This window comes from Eucalyptus grandis, chromosome 9 (assembly GCF_016545825.1).
Source record: "Eucalyptus grandis isolate ANBG69807.140 chromosome 9, ASM1654582v1, whole genome shotgun sequence".
NCBI classification, from domain to species: domain Eukaryota; kingdom Viridiplantae; phylum Streptophyta; class Magnoliopsida; order Myrtales; family Myrtaceae; genus Eucalyptus; species Eucalyptus grandis.
In genome coordinates this window covers 15,640,663-15,658,423 of record NC_052620.1, presented here as the reverse complement: position 1 = coordinate 15,658,423, position 17,761 = coordinate 15,640,663, and the positions used below count along the sequence as shown (strand labels likewise).

Here is a 17,761-nt window from a genome sequence, read left to right as displayed (position 1 = left end):
CTTTTTAATAATATTTTAATTTTTAATTTTTTGGCTTTTTTGGGGGGTTTCTTTGGCTGGCAAGGGTTCTTGGCCAACCCTTGCTAGCCCTCACCGTGGCCAGCAAGGTTGCCCACTAGATCCGAAACACCAAAAAGAAAAAGAAAAGAAAGTAAAAATATATATTATTAAAATATTATTTAAAAATGTGCCACTTCAACGCCATTGTCCACATTAGCAATTTCCGATCAAAATTGATCGGATGGATTGAATTAGCAAGAAGTGAAAAGATTTAGAATCGAATTGGTAAAATTGAAAAGTTTAAGACTGAATTGATAAAAATACAATAAGTTCATGATTTTTGAATAAGTTTTCCTATTACAAACGATCAATTTTATGAAAATGCTAATAGATAGAACCTTAATTTCATATTGATGGAACCCAATTTAGTGAGTGGTGTGTCTTTTAAGGACCGATGAATCTTGTTGCATCGGCTTATGAGTTACCATCTCGATAACGGAATTATTTTTGCTAGAATATCTGTATATACTGAGGAAATTGTTCTCACGAGTCACGACTAGCAATGGCTCCCGACTGTGCCGAGGCCAATGGGTTGTGCTAGGCCCCGCGTTACGTTACGCTCGAGCACGTTTTTCCCAGGTAAGGTTTTTTATTAAATAATTAAAAAAGAAATTTTCAGTAAAATAAATTATTTACACTTCATGGTCGTTTATGGGGAGTCCCAAGTAGCGATAATTGAACAAGAATGAAATACGCAGCATAGTATATAAGACTCCGACTTAAACGAATTCATCTCGTTAAAAAAAAAAAAAAAACGAATAATACCGTACAAATTGCGGCTGTCAAAATACATATACATAAGAATCGAACTTAGATAAATACAATCTCATAAGAAAAATTACAACCTAATAATTAAAAACACAATACTAAACAGATTGATAAAAACACATTTTTTTCTGGTAGCGGGCCTCTTCTTTGGCTTGACCATTTCAACGACATATCTGTCTTGTTGTCTTTTCAAGTTACTCATCTGACCACTAGATTTCAAAGATAATTTCACATCACATACCAAGTAAACAACCCTCTTCTTGCCATTGAGTAGGTCCATAATGTTGAATATCTTCCAAACATTTGACCCTTGTGCAAGAGAGTACTTTCAAGTTGGCAAGCCATCGAAAATAGGTTGGGCAACCCCAATAATTTAAGTCAATTGCGAATTCCAAGCTTGTAAATATCCTTCAACGGAGATCGCCATTTTTATTTTTTGAAGTAAGGAGAAGTGCATGATCGTGAAAATAAGAGGAGGGGGTTTGAATTTTGTAGAAATTGAATTTTTTTTTCATTTTTTTTATGATGAATGCGACCGTTCGGCCACATGTATTTTATTCTTAATGTGGCCGAACATCACACTATTAGAGATAATGGGCCATGCTTGGGCCGGCCCATTAGGCCCAAGGACCTGATCCAGCCCAGCCCAGCCCAGCCCACCCAGGTTAGAGCCTGCGGTAACAGCCCCTTCTCCACGCTCAGGACAACGGTAACCTACGAATAGGACACGGTGACTCTTTTCAGAATCGGAGTGTACTCTAGAGCATGGCCCAATAATCAAGGTATTTTAGGGTTGGGCCATAGTCTTCATCGAGTTGGGAATTTTAGATGTTGGTATTGTTGGGTTGGGGCTGGGTCAGCTTTGACACCCCACAACCCGATCTCTCTCTCTCTGCATGTGTATAACAAGGATGAAACTAATCAGCACTGGCCCGACTCAATCGACCCGTTCTTTTTTCTTTTCTTTTTTTAATCTGACCCGTTCTCTTGGGTTGTATGATATTCAGGTCGGGTAGGGTCAGGTCAAGCATATCGTGTAGTGTTTTGGGTCGGGTCAAGCTTTCATAAGCAACCCGGACCACTTACACCCTATACTCCACCCTCTCTTTCCTCTTTCATTTTGGTCCTTCTATCTTTTCATTCTTCTCCTCTTTCCTCCAACACGCCTGCCGTTAAAAACTTCCAGATGTGAACGTTGCTCCTATGGGATTCCAAATCTATTGCTTCCACATGCCTCATGATTGGTTCCTGTCTTTTAGTTTTAATATGCTGTCAATTAGCAAATGAACTAACACAAACGGCAATAACGTTCTCGGCGACCCAAGAACGTGCCATCATCCAGTAGACCGACTCGTCTATCTTGCTATTTCTGGACCAATATTGTACATGAAGATCATACTTCCACGAGATAGAAACCGCATCTACGGGTAGCTCTCCATCTGGTTAAGGTAAGCTGCATATTTCTTGCCGTAGTGAGTACTCTAGTTTTGTTGCCAGAACAAAGCACATGTAGATTGACCGTCATTTCATTGACAAAAGAAACTGTCCTGAGGATCATATGGACTTCTTATGCACCCTCAAACCATCAAGGACATGTTCACCAAGGGACCGCCATGCTTGATTTTCCCTGTCTCTACAGCAAGTCGAGTGTCCAGGATATCTACACTTCAACTTGAGAGGGGCGTTAGTTGTCATCAAATGAGTAACTATCTTGTAATCTACTTCCATAGTTTTTTTGTAATTCACCACTTGATTTTCTACTTGATTAAGCAAGCTAAATCCACCATATCATGGAAAGTCATCTCAACTATCCCAACTTTACAGCTGTCCATTCTGGGTTTATCTCTGAGTAAACATTTGCGCATATGCCATGGGAGAACAAAGCAGCAAGCTAAACTCAATCCTTGATCCTCTCCAACTTTTCACCTTCAATTACTTTTGAAATGGCGGATAAAGTGAAAGTCCAGTCACATGAAAGCAACAAGATCAATCCTGGGCTGTGATGTTGCGGACGGAGCGAGGAGAGAGAGAACAAGTTTGATGTTAAAACCGAGCAAGTGAAACATGACCATTCTAAAGATGCTTAGCGGAGGTAAGTCCCAAAACCTGGTACTTTTAGACACAGGCACATAGGAAATCAAACTTAATAACACTACCAAAATTAAATGTCATACTGCTATTCCTGCTCCATTATTATCACCCAAACCCCACACACATTCAATCTCTTATCGCCTCGAGATCAGCAGATCGGACCGACGCGAGGATCTCCTCCATCATCTTGCTGTCCTCGCCAATCTTGTAATCAGTGAATGTCACAAAGTTGTTCTTGAACAGTTCGGCCAGCTTCAACAGGGTGTCGTTGTAGGCCTTCTTGTCCGACCAGGTGTTCACAGGATCGAGGATCTCCGAGGGCACACCCTCCACCTCGGTCAGGATCTCCAGCCCGAAGACCTCAGTCTTCTTGTAACTAGCTTCCAAGAGGCTACCTGAATGTATGGCGTCAATGATCCTCCTGGTGTATGGCAACTTGATCCGAATGCCAGAGCCATAGCTGTACGATATACGTGAAAGGTTTCAGTGTCAAAAAAAGCGGCAACAAGATCGGCTCCAGGGCGGGGCTCAAACATGTCATACCTTCCCCCTGACCATCCAGTGTTGACAAGCCACCCAGTCGCGCCATGCTTCTGCATCTTCTCAGCCAGCATAGCAGCATACTTGGTAGGATGCAACATTATGAATGCAGCGCCAAAGCAAGCTGAGAACGTTGCACGGCTCCTTGACACCCTCCTCTGTTCCGGTGACCTGTGGAACAGATCAACAGTTAGCACGTAATCAGACACCATACACCATCTTCTGCAGATTAAGCATTTGGAACAACAAAGGAACCAAAGTTCAACAGTTGGACACATACCAGAGCAGTATAGCCGCTTATGAAATGGTACATAGTCTGTGCCAGGCTCAGCTTACTCACAGGAGGGAGCACTCCAAATGCGTCACATGCCAAGAGAATTACATTCTTCGGGTGTGGGCCAACGCACGGGATTTTCGCATTTGGTATGTACTCAATGGGATAGGCCGCCCGTGTGTTCTCTGAAACAAAGGAACAGATCAGATGTTGCGAGTATTGTGCTTGTAATAACAAACTGTCATCATATTGTTGCGAGCCGAACTTGGACATTCAGAATTGACACCATCAAAGTCTTCTGATCAATAAATTAAGGCTTCTTGGATTTTTTCAGTGAAGATATCTGAGATTATTCAAAAAGTAATAATCTTGATTTTTCTGCTTCAAATCATATTCTATACAGCTACTGAAAATCTCCGATTATCATATTTATCGCCTAAACACCATACCGATTAGGTCAAAACCGCACATCATTGGGTTGTGCTGACCCAGTTAGCTCAATGAATGAAAGGGTTGACTTCAATTTTCTTTCAGGAATATACTAACCAAGTCATAGCTAACATAAACTTTGACATTTGAGCATATTAAAAATCAGAGTATCCAGCATGACAAAATCAAGAAATATGCAGTTGTTTATCTTATTTAAAACAATTCAAAGAAGTCATTTAAAAACAACTCCAAAATAATAGAAATTATCAACGACAGAGATGTTTACCTGTAACTGACTTGTCAGAGTAATCCACTTCCCTCGTGTGCTCTTCAAACACCACGTTTTCCACTAGGGGTGAGCGCGGTTCCCGGGTAGAACCGGGAACCGGAGAACCGAACCGGAGGTTCCCGGTTCTTAAAGGACCGGTTCCGGTTCCCGGTTCCTTTTTTCCGGGAACCGGAACCTCTGCGGAACCGGAACCGGAACCTCTGAAACCGGAACCGGAACACTGTGAGGAACCGGTTGCGGGGCAGTTAGGGCTCCAAAAGGAGCCCCCTCCCCGCTCGCCCCCTTCTGTCGCCCCCTATTGATTTCTGATTTCGGACCTAGAACTCACACCGCCGCTTGCCCTCAAGGCCGCCGCCGCCGGACGCCGGACGCGGCGGACGCCCGAGCCGCGGACATGACTGGGCGCCCTTGATCGCAGAGCGTCGCTCGCGCGAACCCTCGCCACTCGCGCTCGTCGCTGCCGTGCTCTGCCTCTACCGGTTCCGACGCCGCTCACGAGTCTCGCCACCCGCTCGCCCTCAAGGCCGCGACCGCCGGGCGCCCGGACGCCTTGATCGTCCCGAGGCCGCTCGCCCGAACCCTCGCCGCTTGCGCCGGTGTCTCTCGTGCTCTGCCCGTCGCCGAGGCCGCTCGCCCGAACCCTCGCCGCTCGACGCCAGTCTCTCCCGTTCTCTGCCCGTCGCCAACGCCGCTCGCCCTCGAGGCCACCGCCGGACGCCGCCGGCCACGCCGCCGCCGCTCGCGCCGGTCCCTTTGGACTCGTTTATCACGAAGCTTTGAGGGGTCCACTGATGGAAACATTGCGATTTGCCTTCTCTTGAATTCGGCATTTGCCGGGATCAATCAAGGTACGGTCCTCATCTAATCTCGCTTTCCGTCGATCGCTTTGTGCGTCTAATGATGATTGCGAATCACTGGAACGTCTCATTGCTGTGGTGCGATGATGTTGTTCTTAGCGCGCGTCTCATTACTGTAGTGCGACGATGTTGTTCTTAAGGCGACGTTTTTAGCGCTCGTCGACGTTGTTCTTCTTGTTGATGATAATGGAGCGTGCGAGGATGAATGTTCTGTTCTTGTTGATGATAATGGAGGCGTCTTTGGGGATGAATGTTCTGTTCTTGGTGTATGTTGTTCTTCTTGTTAATGATAATGGAGCGTGAGGATGAATGTTCTGTTCTTGGTGAATGTGATCGGGTGCTAGGTGTGCACGGTGCTTTGTGATCACGGGTGCTTTGGAGTGAATATTCACCATGTTGAAAGTTGTGGCGAGTGTAGATTTGATGCTGAAGAAATCGAAGGACCAAATTGATATTTTGCTGAAGTAAATTAGAACATTCTGGTGCTATGTTTTGAATCTTTTATTCAAACATGTTTCAACTTTACTCCAGTTATTTGATCTGCTGTCGAATGCCGTTCCTACATAATATGGTAAATGTCTATATTATTATATGCACACTCTATTTATGATCTACATCCTTCGCAACCACTAAACTCCCGTTGATCTTGCAGAGACAGAACACATTTCACTAGAGAGAGCAATTAGGGTTTCACATCCTTTATTCTTACCTGTTGCTCGGTTATTTACCATGACTTTGACCATTGGTTTAGCTTTGCATGTTAATTATCCTGGTTGAAGTTTATGGTAAGGATTCTTTCTTGACTGAAGTTTTTCACATTTCGGAAACTATACGTGTTAGAGAGAACTTCAACACCTCTAAGATGAAGTTCTTGAAATTTGACACCAATGGCTTTATTTTCTACTGCTACTAGCTGTGTTCGAAGATGTTATTCAGCGCCTTTGCATGTCAAAGGAGACAAAGATTGTGCTTACATCATTCTACCGCTCCAATCTACGTTTTCTGAGTTTGTTGTTTTCTTTTGTTCTAAGGATTGGATTAGGTTTTTTTGTGTTCATAGGGATATTTAAGTGCTTGAAAACAGAAATATGCACCAGCATGATTTTTGGTAGATTTACTCTAATATGAACCTCTGTTAACGGGTTAAGCATAGCGAGAGAACTTCTTCATGGACTTACAAAAGGATTTCCATGTTTTGATAAAAACATATGGTTTGAAGAAAGATCGATGACAGCCAGCATATCCGATAATATGCGTGTACGTTATAATTCAAATTTAAAAATGAAGAAAAAAAAAAAGAACTGTTGGAACTGGAACCGACTCTGGAACCTATGACCAGGTAGGTTCCAGGTTCTTGTTCCCGACGGGTAGGTTCCGGGTTCCAAATTTTTTGGAACCCCAGGGTAGGTTCGGGTTCCAGACGGAACCCGAACCGGAACACTGGAACCGCTCGCCCCTATTTTCCACCACTGTCATCCACAAACATCTCGAGTCATTTTCATGCCTTGAGGGCATACGTAAACCAAAATCAATTTCATTCAACTCAAGTATACAAATTCAAAAAGGCGTGTTCAGAAATTACCAGTTCCAAACTTGATGGCATTCCAGATATCAGGCTCCTTCTCCCTCGACAAATCAATACATTTGGCATAGCAACCCCCTTCAATATTGGACACACCGTTCTCACTCCAGCAATGCTCGTCATCGCCAATCAAGTACCTATTGTGATCAGTAGACAGGGTAGTCTTGCCAGTACCTAAATTCAAAAAAAGTTCATCAGCAACGATCAAAGCACTGCAATCTCTAAGTTGTGCAGAGGATAAGGACTTTAGAGAGAGAGAGAGACAGAGAGAGGGCACATATCATATGTCACAACCGACTCGGCGCCATTTCCAATCTCCGATGGATACTACACCTGACAATCCAAAGAAGAGAGCAACATCTCCGTCCTTCCCCATATTGCATCCAGAATGTAGGGAGAGGATTTGACGCTTAGGCATGAGATAGTGCATTACACTGAACAGACCCTTCTTCATCTCCCCGGCGTATTGAGTGCCGAGGATGACCATTTCCCTCCTAGCAAGGTTAAGATCTATGCTAGTAGAGGATGTCATGTAATGGGTGTAACGATTACACGGGAACTGGCCAGCATTGTATATAGTGAAGTCCGGAGTACCAAAATTCTCCAGCTCTTCAGGAGTGGGTCGGATGCACCTGTCAACCCACCCAGTTATCGAATTGCGTACACTAGGACTAATTCTACAGCCTGATCTCCTGCAAAGCAATAAATAAGCTCATAAAAAGAAGGCACTGAGATACAAATATAATTCCTTCCCTCCTCCACCCTCTTCCCTCCATTCTCTATCTGTCTCTACACATTCATGCTCATATGCATCAATCTTCTGCCAGCGAATAGAAAATATGAGGCTCTAGTTGCAAAAACTTGAACAAATTATTCAAGTAAGTCACAGGCCCTTGAATCAGCAAAAACTTTTGCTGTTTCAACCTTGGTCACCATTTTAAAAATGTTTCAGGAACTATTTTCTCGTGGGCCCTTGTCATTTCAATGCTTCAACTAATGGCATTGCCAATTATACTCCATTTGGAATCAGTTTTTGCATGTCTTGAAAGGCAAAGCTTCTATCCAAAACAGTAAGTGGAGAATGCATTAGGTGCAAATCAAAGATTCCATCCTAAAAAACTTTCGTCCTTCTGGAAGAACAAATTATCAAAGTCCATTTTGGACCATGGATTCGCTTTTTCTGCCGGGCATTGTTTTGTGTAAATAATTATTGCAAGCCTCAAAGAAAACGGAACATCATTACAGCCAGCTTTTTTACTAATTAATAATTGCAAAGATGCTTTACAAGGCTGGCTCTTTCAGGCACTAACTCTAGACTCCAGCACTTTTCTACCAACGGTACAATCAAGTCTATTATCACATAGAATAGAGGCTTTCGATCTAACTACTTGATCAAGTTACTGTAGAAGCAGAACGTTGTTAAAACGATATAGAATAGAGGCTTTCTATCCATCTACTTGATCAAGTTACTGTAGAAGCAGAACGTTGTTAAAACGATCAATGATCCTAGCTCAAAGTCCCAACTTACTGTACATCAACTTATGAACAATTTCCATCTATGATTATCGAGAACCCTGAATTGCTATAATTCTATAATCAAAGCTCAATTAAATTTCTCCTAGTTCCTTTCTCAATCGACAACTTTTCCACTTCATGAAGCAAACACGAATTCATAATGGTGTGCCCTACCCACTGCGAACTCTTTTCCTGAAAATATTATATACCCAACTGATCAGCATTTATGAAACTCTTTCAGTTTTCCAGCCTTGTTGCTTCAAAATATTCGTTGCTGGAGATGCCATTTCATTGATGATTAACATATTTAATAGACATACATGCACAAATAGTAGATAAGTTAATACACCTATATATCTACATTTATCTCTCCATCAGAGAACCACTTACTTGGATGGCTCATGATAAGCTTCACTGCCAGTACCGTCATTTCCAACCAGTTTAGAGTGATTAATACTCCATGCATCTGCTCAAGAAAATAGGAAACATTTAAAAACTAGAAGAAAGTAGGAACATTTATACAAACTACTGCCAGGAAGTGGTTGCCTACATTATAAGAGGTTATAACACCCTTAAAACTAGAAGAAAGTAGGAACTTTAATTCCTTTTTTTCAGCAGATTCAACAAATCATGTTGCAGACTCGGATGAGATAAGAGGTTATAACACCCTTAAATTTATTAACTGAACCAAAGAATTTTTCCTATTATAGCAATCCAAAAAAAGGAGAAAAATCAAAGATTATCCGGTTGTCAATTGCAGATTTAAAAATATCAATCATGCAAATATTAATGATGAGACAGGTCATGAAATGGAGCAACGTGACCACAATAAGACGTCAATCCACCAGAATAATGAATTTATCCTTTGTTTGCATATCGTACCAGAAAAGCTACAAGACTATTCAAGTATCGTTGACTCTTATATGAGATTTGACTTTGTCAACTTGGAAAAGTTCATGCTACATCCACGTTCCTACGACGTAACCCCACTAACTTCACATGCTCATTTATCAGGAAAATTATCAAAAAAAGCTTTAAATATATTATATTTTTGTCAATTTAATCATAATATTTTTTATAATTTATTAATTTAATCCTAAACTTTTTAGTTGTGTTAATTTAATTTTAAACTTTCTAATGATTTGTTAATTTAATTTTAAACATTTTGATGATTTGTTAATTCAATCATTTCGATCAATTTAACTAAAGGTCGCTGATATAGTGGTCCAGTCAGCCCCTATAGGATGGTTGGCGAGTACTAAAGTAGACAATTTTTGCAATTTATTTTTAAAATTTTCTTCCTTATTTTATTTTATTTTTTTCCAATTTTGGGCCAAGGAGGACCCGGCAATCCTCGCTTGATTTGGCTGAGGCGTCACAGCCCATCTGGTGAGGGCTGCACTCGCCGGCCCTAGGCAAGGCTGTCCCCCGCTAGATTTGGGCAAGGTCACACGCAGGAGGCCCGCAGCTTCGCCCACAACCCTCGCCAGCAGAGATCTAGGCCTCAATCCAAGCTCGGTTCGTTCCCCAAAATATCAGGCTTGCCGCTGCCTCATCCACTCTAGTGTGCAGCAGCTTGATGACGAGAGGAGGGGGCTGGCGTTGGTGCAGTGCGGGCAATTTTCAGCAAAATAATTCTTAGAAACTGCTTGAAAACTCGTATTTTGTCAGACAAGTTCCTGCCTGTATTGGCTTGATTTAGTAGACTAAGTCCATGCAATACTTGTTCTAAGACTTTGCAAAAGTCAATGGTAGGTTAGTGACGGAGGACGATTCGAGGGAGACTTGACTCCAAAGGTGTGGTGATGAGTCATATATATGATCTGGCATTGGTTAGATATACAAAGGTAGATTGCTACATTAATATAAGTGTTACAAGTTTAAGGCACTGTAAGAAAGAGAATACATGGTGTCACTGAGTTGGCGTACTTTCTTTTCTGTGCTGTATTACATCCACTTGCCAAAAGAAATCTTAAACCAAGCAAAAGCCAAAAAACACAAAAAATGTGCAATATTTTGGTGGCCCTAACAAAATGCAAATTGAACTCTTCCGTTCTTGAAGCTTGTGAGCAAGTATTGTACTGTTGCATCAATGGCTTTGGTTGCTTCTTATGGACTATAATAAGAAAAAGTCTTACTGAAAGTTTTGCCAAAGTACATGAAATAACAAATTAAAAATTCTAAGATAAGACAAAAGAAAGTGGAATTCTATCTGGAAATTCTAGCACACAATATTAGAAGAATAATTACCTTCAGTCACAATAGCAGCTGTTTCAATGGATGCCACTGACTTTTTTGAATCAACGGGAGCAAAACCTGCGGTGATACGCTAATTTGTGGGTCTAAAAAATAGATATCTTCTTCTTCTTTATAGGCAAAGACCAGATAGAATCTTGCCGCACTCTAGATGGAAATGCACCTTTTAGCTGCAGAGGCTTCATTACAAATCCCAAAACAGCAAATGGAAACATCAACACAGCCTCACCCCAAAATGCATACCGCCAATTGAAATGATCTCCAACCTAAAATAAAAGGGAAGAAGAGGTCAATTTATTAAAACTTCAGCAAATGGCAAATAATTATAGCTGGCAAATGCCACCAGGCAGCGACCGAAAGAACAAATTTTCCACCAGGCAGTTGACAAGTGATACTACTGCCTCTATATTGATCTACTTAGACTTGGCAGTTGACAAGTGATACTCCGGCGACTGCAGCCGTCGGGATCCCGGCGGCGGTGGGCCAGGAGATTCGGCCATGAGGTCAAAAGTTGGCGTGAATTTATAGCTTGCTTGATCGGCGTTCCCATGGTGTCACACAACGGAAACCAGGTACTCCCCCATGGAAATGTGAATCCACCGCAGCTCTCCATTTTATATGGGGCCAAAAAGGAAAAGGTGAAAAAAAAAAGGAATTTTTTTATAGGAAAAAAAAGGGTTAATATTTCCTTTTCAGGGAACAGGTATTTACCCTTTTGCAAACTAAACCAGAAAAAGATTTTTTTTTTTTTTGGACGAGAGCCAGAAAAAGATTTTATCCGGTTAAGAAAATTTAGAAGGGAGCTTTGCTACAATAGTTCCAAATTTTCTTTCGGCTTCTAGAACTTTGTTTGGCAACCAAACGGTCGGTCCCCCGATTTTTGTTCCCAGAATCGGTTTGGAATGAGAATCACATTTGGTAAAATTTTTGTTCCGGGAACAATTTTGGACAAGATTTGAGAATAAAAAAATTTGATTCTCTGTCCGAGAATCGAAAAAGAATCAAAACGGTGAAACCCTCGCTCTTCCCTTTCGTCATCCCGGTTGCCGTTCGCCACCGTTCGCCGCCGCTCGCGCCGCCGCCATCGCCGCCGTCCGCCACCGGTCGCCGGTCCGGCGAGGTCGCCGGGAGGCTCGCCGGGCTAGGGCGGGTTCGGCGACCTCGCGGAGCAAGCCCGGCCACGGCGAGGCTCGGCCTCGCCCGGATCTAGCGGGCCCGGCCTTCTTAGGTGGCGAGCCGGCCTCGCCCGGCCCGTGAGGCCGAGCCTGCCACGGCGCTAGGCGAGCCTCGCCAGGCGGAGGCTTGGCAGCCTCGCCAAATCGGGCGAGGTCAAGCCTCGGGTGGCTAGGCGAGCCTCGCCGGGCACACGGTGAAGCTCGCACGGCCACTGGCGAGGCTCGACCTTGCCCGGATTTGGCGAGGGGAGCCTCGGCGGGCTGGAGCCTCCCTTCTTGCCCGGTGAGGCTCGGCTAACGAAGGCCGACCTCAGGCGCGGCGGCGCTCACTTAGGCGGACGAAGAAGAAGAAGAATAGGAAAAAAGGGAAAAAAAAAAAAAAGGAAAAAAAAAAAAAAAAAGGAAAAGGAAAGAAAAAAAGTAAAAAAATTATTTAAAATTTATTTAAAAATTAAAAGAAATTAATTTGGAACAGAATCAATTAACTTGCGTATCAAACGCAATTCTACTTGAGAATTAAAAATTTGGACGATTCTACCAAATGCGTTTTTCTCGGGAATCGGTTAGAACGGAATAAAAAATAATCGTTTAGTCGAAATCGGCTCAGGAAAGCAGAATCATTCAAACGCGCCTAAGTATCGTGTTAGAATGTCGATAATTATTTCTTGTTGAGAATCTTAAAAATTATTTTCGTTCATTTCCTTTTTTTTTTTTTTATGGCTATCTTACAAGGATGAGTGCGGTTCCCGAGTAAAATCGAAAACTGGTTCAGTCCCAGTTTTAAAGGGACCGGTTTCCAGTTCAGTTCGGTTTCCGGTTCTAAAGGGACCGGTTCCGATTAGGGCTCCAAAGCCCCCAAAACAAAAAAGCCCCGAATCAAAACTTCCAGTTCATTTCACGCTTTCACGGTTCTCTCAGTCTCTCCCGTCCTCTGCCTCTGCCTGTCGCCGACGCTGGTCGCCCTCGACGCCACCGCCTGACGTTGCTCGCCCTCGACGCCGCCGCCGGACTCTGCTAATCCTCGACGCCGCCACCGGACGCCGTTGGACGCAAGTCGTCCCACGCTCGCCTCGCCCTTGCCTCCTCGACGCCGTCACCCTCGCTCGCCTTGCCACTCAGCCTCCGCCGGACGCCGGTCGTCCTGCCGCTGGACGCCAGTCGGCCCGCGCTCGCGCCGCCCTTGATTTCAGATGCGAATGCAACAGAAATAGCGAGAGAGAGAGAGAGAGCTGCAAAACTTTCCTGAGAAAAAAACATGGTGTTGTAAGAGACGGTGAAATCTGCGGTAGCGGCGGCAGCTGCGATCGCCGACGACCAGAAGAACCCCGTCGCCGCGAACCCTAACCCTAATTCGAAGGGCATTGCAAGCAGTGGCGACCAGAGCTGGAGGAGGAGAGATTGCGGGCGAAGAGGACTTAGCCGAGCAGTCGGCGAAGGAGGAGCCCAAGGCGAACCAGCCGCATCCCCTCGAGCACTCGTGGACTTTATGGTTCGATAACCTTGCCACAAAATCGAAGCAGATGGCCTGGGGTGCCTCCATGCGCCCGATCTACACTTTCTCTACCATCGAAGAGTTCTGGAGGTGAAAAATTTTGCGTTTTTCTCTCGAATTTTGGGAACCCAGCTCTGAAGTCGACTGAGTTGTGGTTGGGTTGTTCTCTTTTCTGGGTGAAAAAATTTTGCGTTTTTCTCTCGAATTTTGGGAACCCAGCTCTAGAGTCGATTGAGTTGTGGTTGCGTTTTTCTCTCGAATTTGGGGAACCCAGCTCTAGAGTCGATTGAGTTGTAGTTGCTCTGCCATTATGGTTTTGAGGAGTGTCTGTAGAGGACTCTGGTTGATTTTGAATGCACTGACCTATGATAGAGAATCCACGTTTCATTGTACAATATATTTGTTCATGTGTCCATCGATGTCTTGTCTTCTTCGTGATCAACATGAACAATGGAAGCAACCTACAGTAAATGCATCTAGAAGGTACTTTTAATTGTCTTAATTCAGCAAGTCCTGTTTCAATTTATTATTTGTGCACTTGTCTTAATCTAATTTGTCTCATTCTTTTGGTCCTCTGGTGGTCTGGTGGTGTTCAAGTGTTAAAGTTTTTCGTTGCCAATTGCCTCGTGACAATCTACTTAAGTGAACCCCCACGACATGATGGGAGTGGCAAACCTTTAGAGAGTGGAGGTAGCTTTTTATGTCTTTTCCTAGTCAGTTATGTTCTGATTTTTGTCTTTGGAAGTGGATGGATTACTTTATGACAATGCACATACATTTGAGCAGATGAATATGCTATCCTCTGTTTTTATCAGTTTTATACTTTATGACAGTGCACATACAATGACTTGGTTCTGTTGTTGTCTTTAAGGGCCTAATTTCAAAGACTGAACTCATAGATGGGCTTTTGACTACTTGTTTTGTTGTGTTAGTCTCTCAGTAATTATGGTATTGATCCTTCTCTTTTTTTGGCCAAAACGTATTGTTGTTATGCAGCTCCACTCTGTAACTGGTGTGGAACATGGAAAGGAGATAAAATTTGTGGTAGCTGCAGAGAAGCACGATACTGCTCTGAAAAATATCAGGTTCTAGGTTATTCAACTCCTTATACACATTCCCCGTCAGTCTGATCTTTTCTGTGACACTTTTTTTTTTTTTCACCTGCAGGCCATGCATTGGCGCTCAGGTGTGCCAAAATAGTAGTAGAAATGCAGGAAACTCATCAGCAGAACACCACAAATGTGAGCAACTATTTTAGACTTTGGATAAAGTATACCAATATTGCAGGGAGGCGCTGGTATATGTGCCTCGTGGGTCTCATGAATTTCCCTTTTTCACATGCAAGCTCTGTTCTTTCTGTCATGTTGGCATAGTAGAGGTCCTATAGGAGTATTTTGAACATGCCTTAAAGTACACTGCAAGAGATACATGTAGTCATTTAGCTGTGATGATTTCAGTCTGTAGTCTTATGCTTAAAGTTGCAGTTCTGTCCTTTCTGTCATGTTGTTATAGTACAGGTCCTTTCAGAGTTATTTAAACATGCTGTAGTACGTAGACTGCCAGAGATATATGTAGCCATTTAGCTCTGACGATTTCAGTCTGTAGTCTTATGCTTGAAGTTGAAATTGAACTTGGCATCATGTTTTAACTTCGGTATTTTTTTCTGTACTTTTTAAATGTGAACTTCTCTATGGTGTAATTCTGCAAACAGCTGCAAGCAGGAGTCTATGGCCCGAACACAAGATCGTCAATGAGGATGAGGCTAAATATGATGTCGATGTGTCTGCTGATTTGGATAATACCAATTGTCTGGTATCCAGAAACCAGATGGATGACTCAATAAATTCACTTATTGAGAGTTTCCAGGCCTTGATTGCAATTGTTGCTAGCTTGGAAATCATCCGCCGTGGGATTTGGAATTTTTTTAGGTATGCTGTGTTCTTTTTCCCTACTCTAACCTTTGTACCATGAAAGCAGAAGAATCCAATGACATACTTGATGGAACACTGCTAATCTTTTAAAGGCAAAAGGGTTCTGATGGATTTGTTCTCAATGTAGTGCGAAAGGAGGACTTGGCTTTGCCAAATAGAAGTGGGGACTACAGCTGTGAAGTCCCCAAATGCTTTGCAATTGGATTCATCGGAGAAGGAGATGGATGTGAGTTCGACATCCAAATTTTTAGGTATGCTTTGTTGGTACCTTTTTCTTTTAATTTGATATAGCAAAACTAAGTTTGCTTGTAAACTTAAGAGTGGTTTGGAATATCACAATGCTAGCTTATAACATCAGACATAGCTTTTCGTTATGATCTTACCCAATGGCGGAACTAAGCAATTGGTGCATAGTTTACCCTGAAAAATGAAACCAAAAAAAAACGAGAAAAAAAAAAAAAAAAAAAAGGAACACCGGAACCGACCTCGGAACCGTTGTGGTAAGTTCGGATTTTTGATTCTAACGGGTAAGTTCCGGGTTCCGGACGGAAACTTGTAAGGAATCGGGAAACCGCTCACTCCTAGTATCCTAGAGAAAAAAAAAATACATTTGAAAAATGTCGCCCTAGAAAAAAAAAAAAGATTATTTATGTTCGTTTCCTTTTTTTTTTTCTGTTCCGTTGGGAAAAGAAAATCGAAGGGGAAGAGAGCGAGAATCGAAATCCTTAGGTCTTTTGGAAATTCCGCTCCCCATTTTCTCCCTCCGCATTAGATCCTTGAGCTCGCAACTCCGACTCAACTCCCGCATGGCGAGACTCAAGCAAGTTGCTCACTATGCTAATTGGGCGAGAGTCGCTTTCGTCTCGGTTCTCTCTCGACATGTACTCTATTGGTTCTTCATCTTCGTCATGAGCAAGCGCGTCGCTTTTCAAAAACCTTGGTCGTTCAAGGTGCTAAGGTAACAATTGGTCTCTCTATGCAATGTAGGCTCCACTTGGGTCGCCAGGCGGCTCCCAAGATCGGCGTCGCCCAAATCCAATCTCGTACGTCTCTCTCCAATCCCTTTTTGTTCCTTTTGCTCCCTCTGTTCCTTCTCTCCTTTCTCCTCAACCATCAAGAGGTCAAGTTAAGCCAAAAAATCATCTTGGAGTATTTTTGTTTTACTTTTGTCAATGCGATTGCCGGCAGATCTAGTGCGATGCGCGCGATTTGGCTAGTTTTTATTTTATGTTTGAACTATTTGGTGCGGGAAAGAGAGCGAAAGGACTTTTGAGTCACGAATTGGACAACTGTCTCTTTTCTCTATGTATTTTTACTGATTTTCCAATGTGAGTCCCGATGTCTCTTTTGCCTCCATCAAATGGCTTGAGAGTCCCGGTACACAGTACAAGGCTCGGGGAGAATGCCAAAAAAAGTGCCTTTCCAATGATTGAATCGTAATGAATCTGTTTTACTTTGTCTAGCGATGCATCTCGATTATGACAAAGTTCAATGCTATGCAGCGCCGCTTCCAAGAGTCTTGGAACCTCATCATACTAAGAGCTTGAGGGACGAGGAAGAAATATATCAATTATTCTGCTAGCATTGAACTTTGTCATAATCAACATGAACCAAGATGCATTGTCAAGGCGGGGAGGAAAATATGATTCATTAGACTCACTCATTGAAATGCACTTTTTCTCGGCATTTTCCGGGTCTAACTCAAAGGGACTCTTCGCCATTGATGGTAAAATTCGCCATTGATGGAGGCAAAAGAGAAATCAGACTCACATTTGTCCAATTCTGTGGCTCAAAGTCCTTTAGTCTCTTACTACACTCCCATAAAAGTAGTTTAAAAAGCATACAGCGAAAAATTAGCCCAAATTCAGACACATCACACTAGACATAACGCATTAAATTTAAACTAAAAACAAAAGCATATAAAATTTTTGGCTTTCGACTCCTCTTATGGTTGAGAAAAACAGAGAAGCAAAAGGAACAAAAAAGGAAAATTGGAGAGAGATGTACTTGAGCTTGATAGGGCGAAGACCGGCGATGCAAGGAGTTGGCGGGAGTCTACATTGACAGAATCGATTGTTGCTTCGCTAGGACCTGAAACGACCAGGTTTGAAAGATCTTCAGCTCACGAAGACAAAAACTAGTAGAGTACATGGAGAGAGAACGAGACAGCAACTAAGCCCAGTCAACATGGTGAGCAACCCGCCATGTGGGGAGTCGGAGTCGAGGTCGCGTAGCAAGCTCAAAAGGCAGATGCAGGAGAGGGAGAAATGAAGAGGGAGGATTTCCAGAAGAACTTAGGACAGGACATTTTCGATTCTCTCTCTCTCTTCCCTTCGATTTTCTTTCAAATCCACCTCGAAATCAGCTGTCGAGAGAAAGTTGTTCAGAATGTTCATCTATCTAGTGGAAGCATAGAGGAGTTTCACGAGGACCCAGTATTCCTGAAATTGTGGACACTATGGAGGGAGTAACCTTCATTTGGTGGAAAAGATGTTGCAGTAT

General features: G+C 43.0%; 1 long non-coding RNA gene and 1 pseudogene across 4 annotated transcripts; one reads left to right on the top strand and one right to left on the bottom strand.

Moving 5' to 3' along the window:
• Window positions 1-2,851: 2,851 nt before the first annotated feature.
• On the bottom strand, window positions 2,852-8,835 carry LOC120288423 (annotated as a pseudogene).
• Window positions 8,836-13,220: 4,385 nt separating this feature from the next.
• On the top strand, window positions 13,221-15,278 carry LOC108958833. 4 transcript variants are annotated; one of them, XR_005546622.1, is made up of 5 exons: window positions 13,221-13,811; window positions 13,934-14,018; window positions 14,325-14,413; window positions 14,496-14,569; window positions 15,040-15,278. It is a non-coding gene; the product is annotated as an uncharacterized LOC108958833 (long non-coding RNA). The 4 variants fall into 4 exon arrangements; XR_005546620.1 differs by having other exon boundaries at window positions 13,926-14,018; XR_005546619.1 differs by having other exon boundaries at window positions 13,221-14,018.
• The last annotated feature ends 2,483 nt before the right edge of the window (window positions 15,279-17,761 follow it).